This window comes from Myotis brandtii, unplaced genomic scaffold (genome assembly GCF_000412655.1).
Source record: "Myotis brandtii unplaced genomic scaffold, ASM41265v1 scaffold185, whole genome shotgun sequence".
Lineage (NCBI taxonomy): Eukaryota > Metazoa > Chordata > Mammalia > Chiroptera > Vespertilionidae > Myotis > Myotis brandtii.
Window position 1 is genome coordinate 8,444,522 of NW_005356870.1, and position 15,222 is coordinate 8,459,743.

A 15,222-nucleotide genomic window follows, 5' to 3' on the forward strand; every position below is an offset into this window, starting at 1 on the left:
TGGGAAGGGTAGCGGATGTACGGCTAATTACCATGTTTCTCTTTTATTAGATAGGATTAAATATCAACTGTAATTGAAAAAAATATTCTTGTGATCATTAAAAAAAATAAGATTTTAGCAATAATCACATTTTTGGCCTAAGTATATTAAGCACATTTAAGAAGCCTTATGGATTCCCCATGACTTTTTTTGCACTGTTTTCTATTGCAACCTTGCACTGTAAGCTCCAGTAACTACAATGTTGTCAGCATAGCTCAATGATGAATGGATAGCAGATCTTTTCAGTGAAACTGACTCCTTCAGAGCAGTGGTTCTCATTGGAATGCAGGCATATGAGAAAAATTGTATTTAAAAATGAAAAAGAAGGTAAAAATGCAGCATGCTAGCTCACTTTATTCTAGAATTAGTCTATCACAAAGAATGCTTGAGTGAGAATAACACTAATAATGCTAACATAATTATATTATTTTAGTATAATTTTGTAATAGCAGCACTAATGTTTTTAGTACTAGTACATGAATATTAATAATATAACAAGTAGAAGGAACTAATTACAACAGAATCTCAAGTGATCTTGAACTCTAGCTACAAAAGAAATATGAAAAATTCTGACTGTTACCATGTTGGCTTTGGTGACTTCAATATGAAGCAACTTTGTTTTTAGAACTCTTTGTGTGTGGGTTTTTTTTTAATTTTGTTTGTTTTTTTAAATATACTTTATTGATTTTTTTACAGAGAGGAAGGGAGAAGGACAGAGAGCCAGAAACACCGATGAGAGAGAAACACCAATCAGCCGCCTCCCGCACACCCCCCACCGGGGATGTGCCCGCAACCAAGGCACATGCCCTTGACCGGAATCGAACCCTGGACCCCCAAGTCCGCAGGCCGACGCTCTATCCACTGAGCCAAACCGGCCAGGGCTAGAACTCTTTGTTTTAATTTTATAGTTTACAAAGGAAAATATGCCATGAACTTACCTTATGTTTCACTTGGACAGGTCAATTTCAAGTCATTGGAAGGGTCCTAGCAGTGTTTTCACATGCTCTTAAGTGTTTGTACATTTCCCCAAAATAAGATATATTAAATTCAGTTAAGATCACTGTTGCTTTCTATTCCAATCCCCATTACTACCCCGACTCCCACACAAATACCTATACTCACACCATAATGTAGAGACTATGGGCATGTTTGGCACCTGCCTAAGGCAACGCTATATCGGAGATATATTTGGTTTGGGTTTAGTGAACCAGGCTAGAACCAGAACATAGAAGTCTGGCACGTAGGACAATCATTTATTTTTTAATTCTTTCTCACCTTTCAAGCACGTTTGGTAAATTTAATCGCAATTACCCTTGTAGATCAAGAAGGAAATGATAAGCAGACAACATATACTTAAAGTTTCTAATCAGTTCCCCCAAGTTAAAGTTTCCTATTTTCTATATTTTATGGGAAACAGGAGATTTTTTTTCAGTGAGATAAGCAGCTTTAATCTGTATGTTGAAAGATGAGGTCAGAATAGGCAAAAAGGCCCTAGCTAGAGTGTCGCCTATGGACTAAAGGGTCCCAGGTTCGATTCCAGCCAAGGACACATGCCTGGTTGCGGGCTCGATACCCCCCAGTAGGGGGTGGGCAGGAGGCAGCCAATCAATGATTCTCCCTCATCATTGATGTTTCTATCTTTCTATCCCTTTCCCCTCCTCTCTAAAATCAATAAAAATATTTTTTAAAAAGAATAGGGAAAAAGATTAGGTCAGTTTTAGCTTTGCAGAAAGCAAACAAAATCTGAAAAACAGTAGAAATGTGTATTCATCTGAGACCTCATAAGAATGATATACTATTAGTAGTAAAGACATGATAGCTTATAAGAAAGGTATTGATTGTCTTGTGAAATAAATGAGCTTAAATTTTCATTTAGTTTATTACTGGAGTAATCATTTCTTTAACACTAGTATAACTTTCATGCTCTACTGATACTTGCAGAAGCTTTCATTTTTTCTGGAATATTTTAATGGACCAAAACAGTTTCTCCCTAAAAGTATAATAGCAACAATTCTTATCTTTGAAAATGAACAGCCAAAAATACATACAATGAGTATATGTTTGTTTTTTTTAATATATTTTATTGATTTTTTTACAGAGAGGAAGGAAGAGTGATAGAGAGTTAGAAACATCGATGAGAGAGAAACATCGATCAGCTGCCTCCTGCACAACCCCTACTGGGGATGTGCCCACAACCAAGGTACATGCCCTTGACCGGAATCGAACCTGGGACCCTTCAGTCCGCAGGCCGACGCTCTATCCACTGAGCCAAACCAGTTACGGCATGAGTATATGTTTTAACCAAGGTATTAACAATTGTATTTTTAAGGAAAATCTCATTAATTTAATGATTGTATTGAGAAATTCATTTTTCTAAAAGTCATGTATTTGGGAACCTTACCTATTCTTAGCATAATCCTTTTTTCAACTTATCTAGAAATAAAATCAAAACTTATTTTATTTTCTAAAATGCTAGTCTTACTATAGCTTCTGCTCAATATTATATCATTTTTCTACATAAAACCTGCAGGTTCAGTAACCATACTTAGTTTAGTATTAAAATTAGTCATTTCACCTTATATTTGGATTGTGCTTAATAGTTTGTAATGTATTTTAACATATCATTTCTCTTGATATTATGAATATGTTAGGAGTTATTTAAGCCTATTATTGTGTTATCCCTAAAATGGCAAAAGCATGATTCTGATTTATTTTCCGGTAGTTATACTATGATCTGTGATCACAAATCATACTGAAAACACTATTAGATTTCCACACACATTACAACAAATATGAGCAAGAGTGTGGGGGAACTTAAATAATTCCAATATTATTTTTTAATTGGACTTTATTATTTTATTATAAAAGAAAGAAGTTCTTACATATAAACAGCATTATTGTAAACATGTAAGGCAATATGATTAATATATACAATTTTTGTAGCTAAATAAAATCAGTATGTATTGTCAAAGGAATTTTAGGGGTTTGTTTGACTGAAGAGAAGAAAGAAGAAAAAAGAAATTTGAAACATTACTTGGAGATGTCTTCTTACCTAAATGTTCCAAGAGTCACTGAACAGATTACTTCCAAGATACACGAAGAACTTCTTAATTAAGATTGTATTGATGCAGTGTATCTGCAGAGATAATTAAATAGAACACTAGTTTCTGCATGCAAAAACATATTTGTCTTGCCAGGAAAGTAATTGAGAAACAGTGGTGAGTAAGTGGCTCAATCTTGATACAGAAACTTTTATCAGAAGACTTTCTATCAGTTAAGGAAACTTTGAGAATTGACCACTGACATATGGGTTGGGCTAGCTCAGCGGTTCTCAACCTGTGGGTCGCGACCCCTTTGGGGGTCGAACGACCCTTTCACAGGGGTCGCCTAAGACCATAGGAAAACACATATATAATTACATATTGTTTTTGTGATGCTTTAATTATGTTCAATTTGTAACAATGAAAATACATCCTGCATATCAGATATTTACATGACGATTCATAACAGTAGCAAAATTACAGTTATGAAGTAGCAACAAAAATAACTTTATGGTTGGGTGTCACCACAACATGAGGAACTGTATTAAAGGGTCACGGCATTAGGAAGGTTGAGAACCACTGGTCTAGCTTCTGTTTGTGTTTTAATTGAACACTCAAAAAGATGCATAGTAAAATAAATGTGTATTTCTCCCCATGCGTTCACTCTAAAAGAAAAAGATAAGCTAATCGGATTACAAAATCAACTGCAAGTTGATGCTTAATTCACTTGGTACTAATCAGTTTTATGATGATGCTTACTTACCCTTCTTTAAACAATCACTGAACTACTAAATTGTACTTTTTTATTTTAAAATAAAATTACTTTCATATGTTTGCATTCCATTGATAATTATTTCTCTGAAGGAGTCACTCCCACTGAAAAGATCTGACATACATTCATTATTGAGTTATGGTAATAACATTGTAGTTACTGGAGCTTACAGTGCAAGGTTGCAATAGAAAGTAGGAGAAAGGAAATCCTAGGGAAACTGCCAGCCTTCTTAAATGTGTCTGAAAGACTTATACCAAGAATGTGTTTATTGCTTTGCTGTATATAATATTCTTTATATCCTTGTAACCATACAAGAATTAAGAAAAAAATTAATTTGTCTTTGTTAGAAGAGCACAAAGACATTGAGACAGATTTTCAAAAGCTTTACTATATCAGTACCAAATGACTCCAGATGAAGTTAGACAAGGTTACCCAAGAGCATATATGATCCCAGGAATATATTCTGGCATATGTGGGGAAAAACAAAACTCAATTTAAAACATCTGCACTGACCCTAAACACTTCATAACACTGATAGTAGTTGAGCTACTAGTATTTGAGGATAGAGTTCAAAGGAAGGATTAGCCAGGAGTAGAGAAGATGAACTTTAGTAAGTAAGCAAATTCCTCCTTTCAAGAGTTTATGGGTTCAACACCCTTGCCATTGCCCAGTGAAAAAGTGTAAAAAAAGGTGTGAAAAATTATTAGAGAGGAACATTTTTCAGAATTGCAGAATAAGGACCTCTAAAATCTGTTTTTCCTTAAAAGCAATGAGAGCACTAATTTAAAATGTTGAAATTAACATTTTCCAAACTACAAAGTTAACCAAAGGCTTCCAACAACCTGAGGACCATTTATTTAAAAATCACACAACAAAAAACAAACAAACAAATAAAGCAGCTAAATATCAGTAAGAACAGCAAGGACCTTATCCCATTTTGACTTGCTCTATCCCCTTCCCTCTCTGCCCAGCTCCATAATAACCTGGACCAGGAGCAGCCTTGCAGCCATGGTAACAATGAAACCAAGCAGCCTCGCAGCCCCTAGAGGTGACAAAACTGGGTTTGAAGCTCTTCAGAAAGCTTAATCCCATGTATTTTGTCTGTCTGGCAGCTCCCTGAAAAAGATCTGTTAACAGAGATTCTCTTTTTTCACTTGATCCAGAGTATATTCAGTGGGGAAAGCCTTATTACCAGGACATTTGTTGAAAACAATTGCTTAACATCTGAGCAGTGATAACAGTTGGGGCAAACAAGAGGGTAGCCTAAAAAGTAAAAGGAAGACCCAGAGAATGACATTTCATAGTTGGCTTTTAAAAGCTCCAAAATATTCTTGGGAATATACACAGCCCATACATCTGAAGGATTTTGCACATACCCAAGAAGACCTGAGAAAGCCCTAATCCAGTGATGGCAAGCCTTTTGAGCTCGGCGTGGCAGCATTTTGAAAAACCCTAACTTAACTCTGGTGCCGTGTCACATATAGAAATTTTTTAATATTTGCAACCATAGTAAAACAAAGACTTATATTTTTGGTATTTATTTTATATATTTAAATGCCATTTAACAAAGAAAAATCAACCAAAAAAATGAGTTCGCATGTCACCTCTGACACGCATGTCATAGGGTTTGCCATCACTGCCCTAATCTTTCACCAGTGATGGTATTAAGAAGGTTGATGGACTCACCCAGAATTCACCTGTGGTTGAAATAAAGTTTTGAACACTCAGGGACTGAAGACTAAGGCACAGCTCTTAAAGTGCTTGAATGATGAAGGCATGTTTCAATACACACACACACACACACACACACAGCCCCTCTGAAAAGAGTAGGAGACATTGTTTCAAGGAAAGATTGATTTAAAGACAATCAATCATTTTCTCTAGCAAGCTAAATGAGCCATGACTTCAGTGACTGCACATGGCAGAGTATATAGACTTTGAAGAATTATTACAAGAAAGTTGCAAAACAAACAGAATAAACAATAACAAATAGCAACAACATTTCTGGGAAAGATGGGAATTTTATTTCCACAATAGTCACATTATAAAATGTCCAGTTAAAAAAAATAGTATAATACACACAAGGCAATAGGAAAAGATACGTCACACATAGGAAATAGAACAGTTAATAGAAACTGCCTGAGGAAGCCTAACTGTTAGACTTACTAAACAAAGACTTTTAATCAACTCTTCTACATATGTTTAAAAAAATTTTTTTTAAATCCTATGTCTGAAGAATGAAAGGAAAGTTTGGGAATACTATGTCACCAAATAAAATATATCAATTAAAAGAAATTATAAAATAAATGAGTGAAATAGAATTTCTGGAGTTTAAAAGTAAAATAATTGAAATGAAAAATTTACTAGAAACAACAACAGATATGTGTGGGTGGAAGAAAGAATTTGTGAACTTAAAGGGAAATAAATTGAAATTATCCTGTGTGAAGTACTGAAAGAAAAAAAAATGAATGAAAATAAAACCTCACAGATATGTGGGACAAAACTAGCATATGTATAATGAGATTCAAGGAAGCGGGGAGAGAAAAGGGGGCAGAAAAAAACATTTGAAAGAATAAGGTGGAAAAGTTCCCAAATTTGATGAAAATGATAATTCCAAGTATTAATTGCATGAATATTTGTCCTATAGCACATATAAATCTGTATGAATAAAAAAAGTATGGTATACCTACTTAACCATTCTCTCTGCAATGGAAAGAAAGGACATTTGTGTACATTACTAAATCAAACTTGCTCTATCTTAATGTGTAATTTATTGGCAAAAATCTATGAAAAGTATTTTAATTGACATAATGATTTTATTGAAAACAATGTATGTTAGATCATATAGCACTTAGAACTCTTTAGAGTTATGAGTTCAGGGTATGAACCTACATAATCTGACTTTGAATCCAAGACCTTCCCAATTCCACTAACATCAGTGAAAACATTCAGTGTTTCACCTGGAGCTTATAGGCATTAATATGGTAGTTGCCATTAAATCCAATAATTGCAGTTTTAAAGATAAGCACTTGAAGAGCACATAGGTGGGATTGCTAACCTACCTTTTAACATGATGGTACTTTTCTGCAAGGAAACTCCTGATGAGGGATATTTGACGATATTAAGGCGCTAGGAAGACATAGGCAGAAAAGATACAATGGTAAAGACTGAGATGCAGAGAGAAAATCAGGAATCTGAGAAGTCATGGGGACCTTTAAAAGTATTAAATTAGATTACATTATAATCAAAACTGTGAGAAGTGTGATGCCATCAAAATCAGAGAGTAACTATGATAGTACTTTGTATGTTAGGTTAATGAGTTTCTATTTGTGCTGAGTGCAATGGATAATAAATGAAGTATAAAGGAAACTATTTTCAGATTTGGATTTTAAAAAAGTTCACTCTAGACAGCTGGAGGCAGTGGTGGTAATTGGTGTGGATGTTTTTCAACCATGGTAATCCCTCCAAATTCTTCCATCTTCCAGCCACAGCTCTTAGAACAACTTTGGGAAAGAAATTTTGCATCTTCTCTCTCCTCTAGAAATGGCCAATGTGCTCTGTAACAGAGCCAGAGTAGTTTCTTAACTTCCAGGATTTTGCTCTTTAGTTAAAATTGTTGTCAATCTAAAGCCTTTTTAACAGGAGGATCTTCAGTTTCTGATGATTCATGTGACCACTGCACCTCCCTATTATGCTCTTGAACAATATGGTCTGAGAACATAGGTTTTGACTGTCACCTCATTGGGACCATGTCACAGAAGAACAGCCAGGTTTATATAACTTTACCTGATGTTCTAGCAAAACCTTTATCAAGTGAAAGACATGAGTTTGCAACGGCACAATATGTGAATGAATTTCAGGGTAATGATGTACCTGTTGCACAAGAAATTAACAATTAACAATGCAGAAACATACCTAGAAAGTGCCAGCGTAGAGTGCACAGTCCAAACATGTCCAGAATTGCTGCTAAGAGGTTTTCAATCTCTGTTTCCAGAAGTGGCCTCCAACAAACTAATGATTCCGATGTAACACAGAAAACTAAGAATGATATGACTATTTGGAGCGAGGAGGTAGACAATGAAAGAGAAATGCTCTTAAAAATGTTCATCAGTGGTGCTAGGGAAATATGCTACACTCTTTGAGCCAAAGGCTATTTGGCTGACTTTATTGACCCATCATTGGTTTGGTATTTTTTGGATCAGACACAGTGGGACAAAAGTAGGTTTATAGTTGTTCCCATGGAAAATAATATAATAATTAATAAATAATAACACAAGAATAAAGTCTGTGTTTTGTGTACTCATAACTGTAAACCTACTTTTGCCCTATCCTGTATACAAACAACACTCTTTTGAAACAGATGAATGCTATCAACATTTAGGATTCTCTTTTGATGATCTTGGCTGCAGTAAAGTGGTTCATCATAGTCTCTGGGGTACCCACATTGTTGTAGGAACTATCTTCACAAATGCAACACCAGAAAGCCATATTATAAAGAAATTAAATGGCAACCAGCAGCAATGCCAATTTATTTATTAGAAAAAGCATTATTCACACTGTCATCAAACCAAATGAAACGCCTGTTGCATTTCATTTAAATATTTGTGTATTCTTAGATACTCTCACATTTTGTGTTCTTTTCTGTTGCAAAGACTTACTTTCCCTTTGGAATATGATGGTAAAGATGTTATGCTGTGGTGTGTGAAGTGGGAGAAGGTATTTTCATATTCTGGTCCCTCCTCCACTTCTACTCTTATTGCCAGAGTGGGGAGTCATCCAGGTCTGCAGAAGCTATTAATTATGTTGGCATTATTTTGGGATTATTTCACTGTGCAAAGGGGTATATCTCAGGCCTATATAATTATTAATGTAACATAGGAAATTTTAAATTAACATAAATTAATGTCTCCAAATTCTCTTGGTCTTGCATTATTGAGCCTCATATCATCTGTGTTATTACTCTGGATGACATTTCAGCCTATTTTATACATCTTGTACCCAAAACCTCTATCCTATGATACAGTGGAATTTATGTGCTATAATAGAACTGCAATACTGAAAATGAGAAATTACATTCACTTTCTCCCTCCCTTTCCTTCTTTTGCCAAAAGAAAGCCTACATATTTCTGTTCTGAATTCCAAGTACAACATTGTGGCTTTTTAATTGGCTAAAAAGTGCAATTATGAGACATTGTGATAGTATCAATGAAGAATTGGAAAGTAAAGCAGAATTAACCTCCATCCTAATCACATTCATGAAAAGTTACACATTTGCCCTATTATACCATAAACCAAATATCTAAGAGGTTACTATATTAATTGTTCTATGAAACCATTAAAATTTCAATCTTAATATTTGTATTTTATGTGAGGAAATACAAAAAGGTGCAGGGGTGTAGATAAAGTCAGAAATAAAGTGTTTAATTGAACAGGACATCAAAATAATGTTTAGAAAACTGCATGTATACAGGAAAGCAAGAAGCACTGAAAGAATGGTTAGATGAGGAGTACATAAAATTTATTTGTCTTATATTGGGAAAGTTCATCATTTCTCAAATCACTTTACAAATGTCTTTTATAGGGATTACCAGATATTGTGTTTCTGAAATAAATTTTCTACCACTGCTGTGATTATACAATGATTTTTTAAAAAAGCAATCTGCAGATCTTATGACAATTCATTAGGAATGAAAGGATATTAAAAAAAAACTTCACTGCCATGCCTTTACCAAATCACAAAACAGTAGGTAAGAATAATCTCTCTACCTATCAATTCCATATTGCTCCTAATAGCACTGTCTAGCTTTTCAAGCTGTTTGACAAACACACAGTATTGTGACTTCTCAGTGAGGCAGCCAAGATAATATTCAGAACAAATGCACTTCCTAACCCTCACAGCAGTGCACTCAGTAGAAAATCATTAGATTTTAAAGTCATATTATATTTTGTAATGATTCCAAGGTTAAAGAAACTTTGTAAGAACTGAATAAATGTCTTAAACAATTACACCCTTGCAAACAACTTTCAAATAATGGCTTCACATTTAAATTCTGAAGTTTTAAAGTAATCTTATATAATAAAAGGCTAATATGCAAATCAACCGAACGGTGGAACAACTGGTTGCTATGACGCGCACTGACCACCAGGGGGCAGACGCTCAACGCAGGAGCTGCCCCCTGGTGGTCATTGCGCTCCTACAGGGAGAATGCTGCTCAGCCAGAAGCTGGGCTCATGGCTGGCGAGCACAGGGGTGGTGGCAGGAGCCTCTGCTGCCTCCTCAGCAGCGCTAAGGATGTCCAACTGACATCCCCCAAGGGCTCCCACACTGTAAGAGCGCAGGCTGGGCTGAGGGAGCCCCCCACCCCGAGTGCACAAATCTCATGCACCAGGCCTCTAGTTGCTGTAATAAAATTGGACTATAAAAAACTATACATATTTTCTTCCTTCTAAAAAAACTAATGTGGTTTATGTGAACGTTTTTCTATAACCTCAAAATTCAAAATGTCTGTCTATGAAATATATAAGCACCTTTTACTGTCATTAGAAAAATCAGTGAACTATGACATACACTTTTGCATTGACAAGTTCAAATTAACTCCTTATTCTGATTTGTGAAAAGAGGTGAACCTTATGCTTGTGGTGTGAAATAACATCAATTTTATTGACAGAAACATTTCAACCACCAGTTTACTAGCTCTCTTATTTAGTGCACATCAAAAGAAGGCTCAGGATCTTTATATTAAAAATTTCATTATACAATCCTGCTCAGGATCTTTATATTAAAAATTTCATTATACAATCCTAACACACTTTTCTGTTTTGTTTTTTTATTATTTATTTTTAAAGGAATTCTGCTCAGCATGAAAAAAAATCTTAAATCTTTCCTTGCTCCTATTTAATTCTTAAATAATGAGGTGAGGTATCCAGTAGCTGAATATGCAAGGTTAGGCACCATCTTTTTGGAGTAGAAGAAAAACACTGAAAGAAATATCAAAAAATGTTTACAAACAACTGTATAAACCCATATTTTTAAAATAATTCAGAAAATTTAGCCTAACTTCATTTTAGCAAATCCTTGAATTGTAAAACTTCAGTTAGTGAAATAATATCTTAACCCTTTGCGGTCCAATTTTATTTTTGGAATTCAAACAGTCTGGTCCAAATTAATTGACGGGATTGAATGTTGAACTTTTTAATGTTCTTATTTTAAAGTTTAAACCAAAAATTCACTGGTTATATTATTAAGTATGTTCAATCAAAGAGTTTATTCTTTAAAACATTTCATAGTGTGGTATCTTTTGGAACATTTCCCCACATGCAACCCAGCACCTTACTGACAATGCATATAATTGCAGTGGTTTGCGGTGTCGACCTCAGCTCCACGTTGGACCTGCTCCTAGTGCCTGGTCTGTTGAGTCAGCCTGGACGTTGGACCAAAAAGGGTTAAGGGAGGGAATGCATGATTTAAATTAATTGCAAAAACTTGTATTACTATTGATTTCCTATTCAAATTTGATAGTAAGACTAGAGGCCTGTTGCATGAAATTCGTTCACCGGGTGCGGGGGGGGTCCCTCAGCCCAGCCTGCACCCTCTCCAATCTGGGACCCCTCGGAGGATGTCCCTGTGGGACCAGCCCTAAACCAGCAGTCAGACATCCCTCTCACAATTCGGGACTGCTGGCTCTCAACCGCTTGCCTACCTCCTGCCTGATTGCCCTTAACTGCTTCTACCTGCCAGGCTGATCTACGCCTAACTGCTCCCCTGCTGGTTCGATCATCCCCAATTGCCCTTCCCTGCAGGCCCAATCACCCCGAACTGCCCTCCCTTGCTGGCCTGGTTGCCCCTGACTGCCCTTCCCTGCAGGCCTTGTCCCCCCCAACTACCCTCCCCTGCCAGCCTGGTCACCCCTAACTGCCCTCCCCTGCTGGCCTGGTAGCCCCTAACTGCCCTCCCCAGATGACGTGAATTTGAAAGCAGGAAAAAAGAATTTTCAGAGGCAACAGGGAACAAACAAGAACATCCAAAAGCAGACCAAGTTTGTGAAGCCTGAATTTATTTCTATTTAAAAATGCTCAAGAGACTTTCAAAAGGCTCAAAGACCCAAAGACATCCAGGTTTAATTTAAGATCATCCCGAGTTGGTGTCTGTCCTTTTCTCCTTTTGTGATCCTTGTTAATGAGACACCTCGATAATTCTGGTTGGATTGTGGCGATTTCTTTTGGCTCCCAGTATCTGTCATAAATGACTATCAAGTTATGAAGGATGAGAAACTTAAATACCAGAAATAATCACAAGATGTCTGCAGATTCTACTTGAATATCCTTTCTGCATTGTAATTCTCAACCAGGTCCAGTGATTATCAATTTGAGTAGCGGAGATCATGATGAGTGTCACCTGCAAAGACTGGTATTAAATGCACTCCTTCAGAACACAAACCAGCAAACACCCTTCAAGATGAAACATCCTTTGTGTGTTTTTAAAATTAAAGAGCCAGCTCCTCCCTTCCCCCATTGATTCTTAGAGAGAGTGGAAGAGAAGGGGAGAGACAGACAGAGAACCATCGATGTGAGAGAGAGACATCCATTCGATTGGTTGCCTGCCGCATATGCTCTGACCAGGGGCCAGTACTCAGAGGTACAGAATTGAACTTGGGATCCTTTAGTCTGCAGATGGACACTGTCTATCCACTGAGCTAAACCAGCTAGGGGAGAAAGCCAACTTTAAGACAAGTGATAAGGTGGGAGTCCTGATCACTTCTGTTCAGAGCTTTTTCACAAGAGATTGAAGAAGATAAAATTCAAAGGTAAAGGGACATTTCAGAGCAAGAAGCTCCCAGTAAAAAGCACAAAGCACGAAGCAGAAACAACACTAAACAGAGGCTGTTACACCAACAAGGCTGCTTTACTAGGTAAATCATTAATGTGATACTTTGGGTGAGCTCAAGGCCTTTTGCCATGCTGGTAAGGCCAAAACTCTGTCCTTCTTCTGCCAATAATTCCCTGAGGACATCAATGTCCTGACCAGGGCCAAACATATAACAGTTTGTCATTCCACAAAGTTATCATAAATTCAAGTTGATGACAAGGGCATTGAAGGTCATCTTGCTCAGCCCGAGGAATTTATAGATGAAGAAAATTAGGTCCGTGAAGGTTGCATTAAAATATTCCAAATCAGGACTAGAGCTCTGGTGTCCTTATTCTATCATACAGCAGCTTTGGTTGCATATCATCCAAGATTCCTCAGAGAGTATTTTCAGTCTATTTCAACAGACTTTTTAAAGTAAAATTTCTACAAAATGGCGTTTTTACTGCATCTGATTCAACCATGTCAAAAGCTAATGAACTGTGAGAATATTAAATTAATCAACAGGAAGAATTTGGATTGTCTTTTATGACTTATACTGTCAAGCATAAATAAATTTTGGTTCTATATCATTATCATTTTTAAGCTGAAACAGTAGTATTTATTTTTGGTTTCTTTGTTTAGTCTTTTATTTAATCCTTTAAAAATAACTAAACTTCTATTTCCAAAGTTTGAATTCTGGAGGTATTATACCACAGTTTGAAAACTGATTCTATCACAAACAAGATATGTGGCCATGAGTAAGACACTTAATCAATTTGTACCTCAGGTACCACATCTGTAAAATGGAAATAATAGGATGTGAAAGTTAAATGATTTAATATATGTAAAATATTAAATACAGTGTCTGGTGCAGAGTTATAAATATGTAAGTGATAGCCATTCTTATAATTACAAACATTACTATCATCATTACATTTGATGCATTATCTTTGAGAGAAAAATAATATATTTTAAGATATTGCTTAGATTACATATTATTTAATGCATGCTAGGATGATCCAAGTACTTACAAGGTAGAGTTCCATGTTGTTTATTCTAGAGTGTGCTGTAATGATTTTGTTGTGAATCTATTCAGAAATTCAAAATATGGTAAGTATCCCCTGAAAAGAACTGGTAAGAATACATGCCACATGTGATTTGGAATGGAAATTTATTTTATTATATTTGTATTTATTTTTTTATTTATTTATTCCTTTCTGGAGGATATTTTTCCATTGATTTTTAGGGAGAATAGAAGGGAGAGGGTGAGACAGAGAGAGAAACATCACTGTAAGAGAGACACATCCATTGGCTGCTTCTGCACATGCTCCCTGACCAGAAGGATTTATGTGTGTTCTTTGAAGGATTGTCTGCTCAGTTTCTTTACCCAACTGACCCTTTTCTTATACCATACACAAAACTTAATTCAAAATAGATTAAAAGCTTAAATGTAATACCTGAAACCATAAAACTCTGAGGAAAACATGGGGCAAAAGCTTTCTGACATTGGTCTTAGCAATAATTCCTTGGATATAACACCAAAAGCACAGACAACAAAAGCAAAACTGGACAAAAAAGTTTCTGCAGAACAACAGGAACACTTCTGCACACAATGCTTCTATGCTGATTATCTCCAGAAAAAGCACTCGCCTGACACTTTAAGGTGTAAGTTGAAGCAGACACTTTTTTATAGGAAAACTAGAGGCCCGATGCACAAAATTTGTGCAAGAGTAGACCTTTGCAGCCTCAGTGGCTGCCTGGATCCCTCAATCCTGAGGCTGCAGCCTAGGCTTTCGTCCGGAAGGTCGTCTGGAAGGACATCTCGTCTAATTAGCATATTACACTTTTATTATTATAGATATTTTTACTTGAAAAAAAATCACTGGCAAAAATACTATGGTTATTCAAATTTCATATTTGGCAGCCATTTTCTTAAAAAAGAAAAAGAAAGAAACATGTCCCTTGTAGCAGTCACTTTGAATTTGACAGCTTCTTAATACTGAAAGATTTCAAATATGAGATAGGTAGTGCTTTTAAAAAAATATTATATAATGAAATGTGTCAATATTTAGAAAATATATAACTCATAGAACCAATATTTTCTAAATGTCTAATGCACAATGGTACAGATCATACTTGGGTAAAAAATGCCGTTTGCAGTTCAAGGTAACCCAGTAAATTTTAATGTGACATAATACAAACATAAAATCGTTGGTACACTTTCATATTGCACATTAAAACTAGCCTTTAATAAACTAACACAGGTACAGTTTGGTGTAGTATCAAATAATAATACCCAAAGTGAATTCATATATTATTAAAATATATCATCCTTTACTCACATATCTTTGTGAAGGTAAATGTCATCATACATTTCAACCAAAGCAACATATTTCAAAAGTTTGACTACAGATGTAGATATTAGAATGCAAATAAATTATGTTAAGATTTACATTAAAAAGATTTTCATATATGTAAAACAGGGCTAATCTCCTATTTCTTTGTTCAAAATGTGGTTATTTTTA

At 35.6% G+C, this 15,222-nt stretch overlaps 1 pseudogene; it reads left to right on the top strand.

Annotated features, from left to right (window-relative positions):
- LOC102258988 overlaps positions 1-8,391 on the top strand; it is a 14,605-nt pseudogene extending 6,214 nt beyond the window's left edge.
- The last annotated feature ends 6,831 nt before the right edge of the window (positions 8,392-15,222 follow it).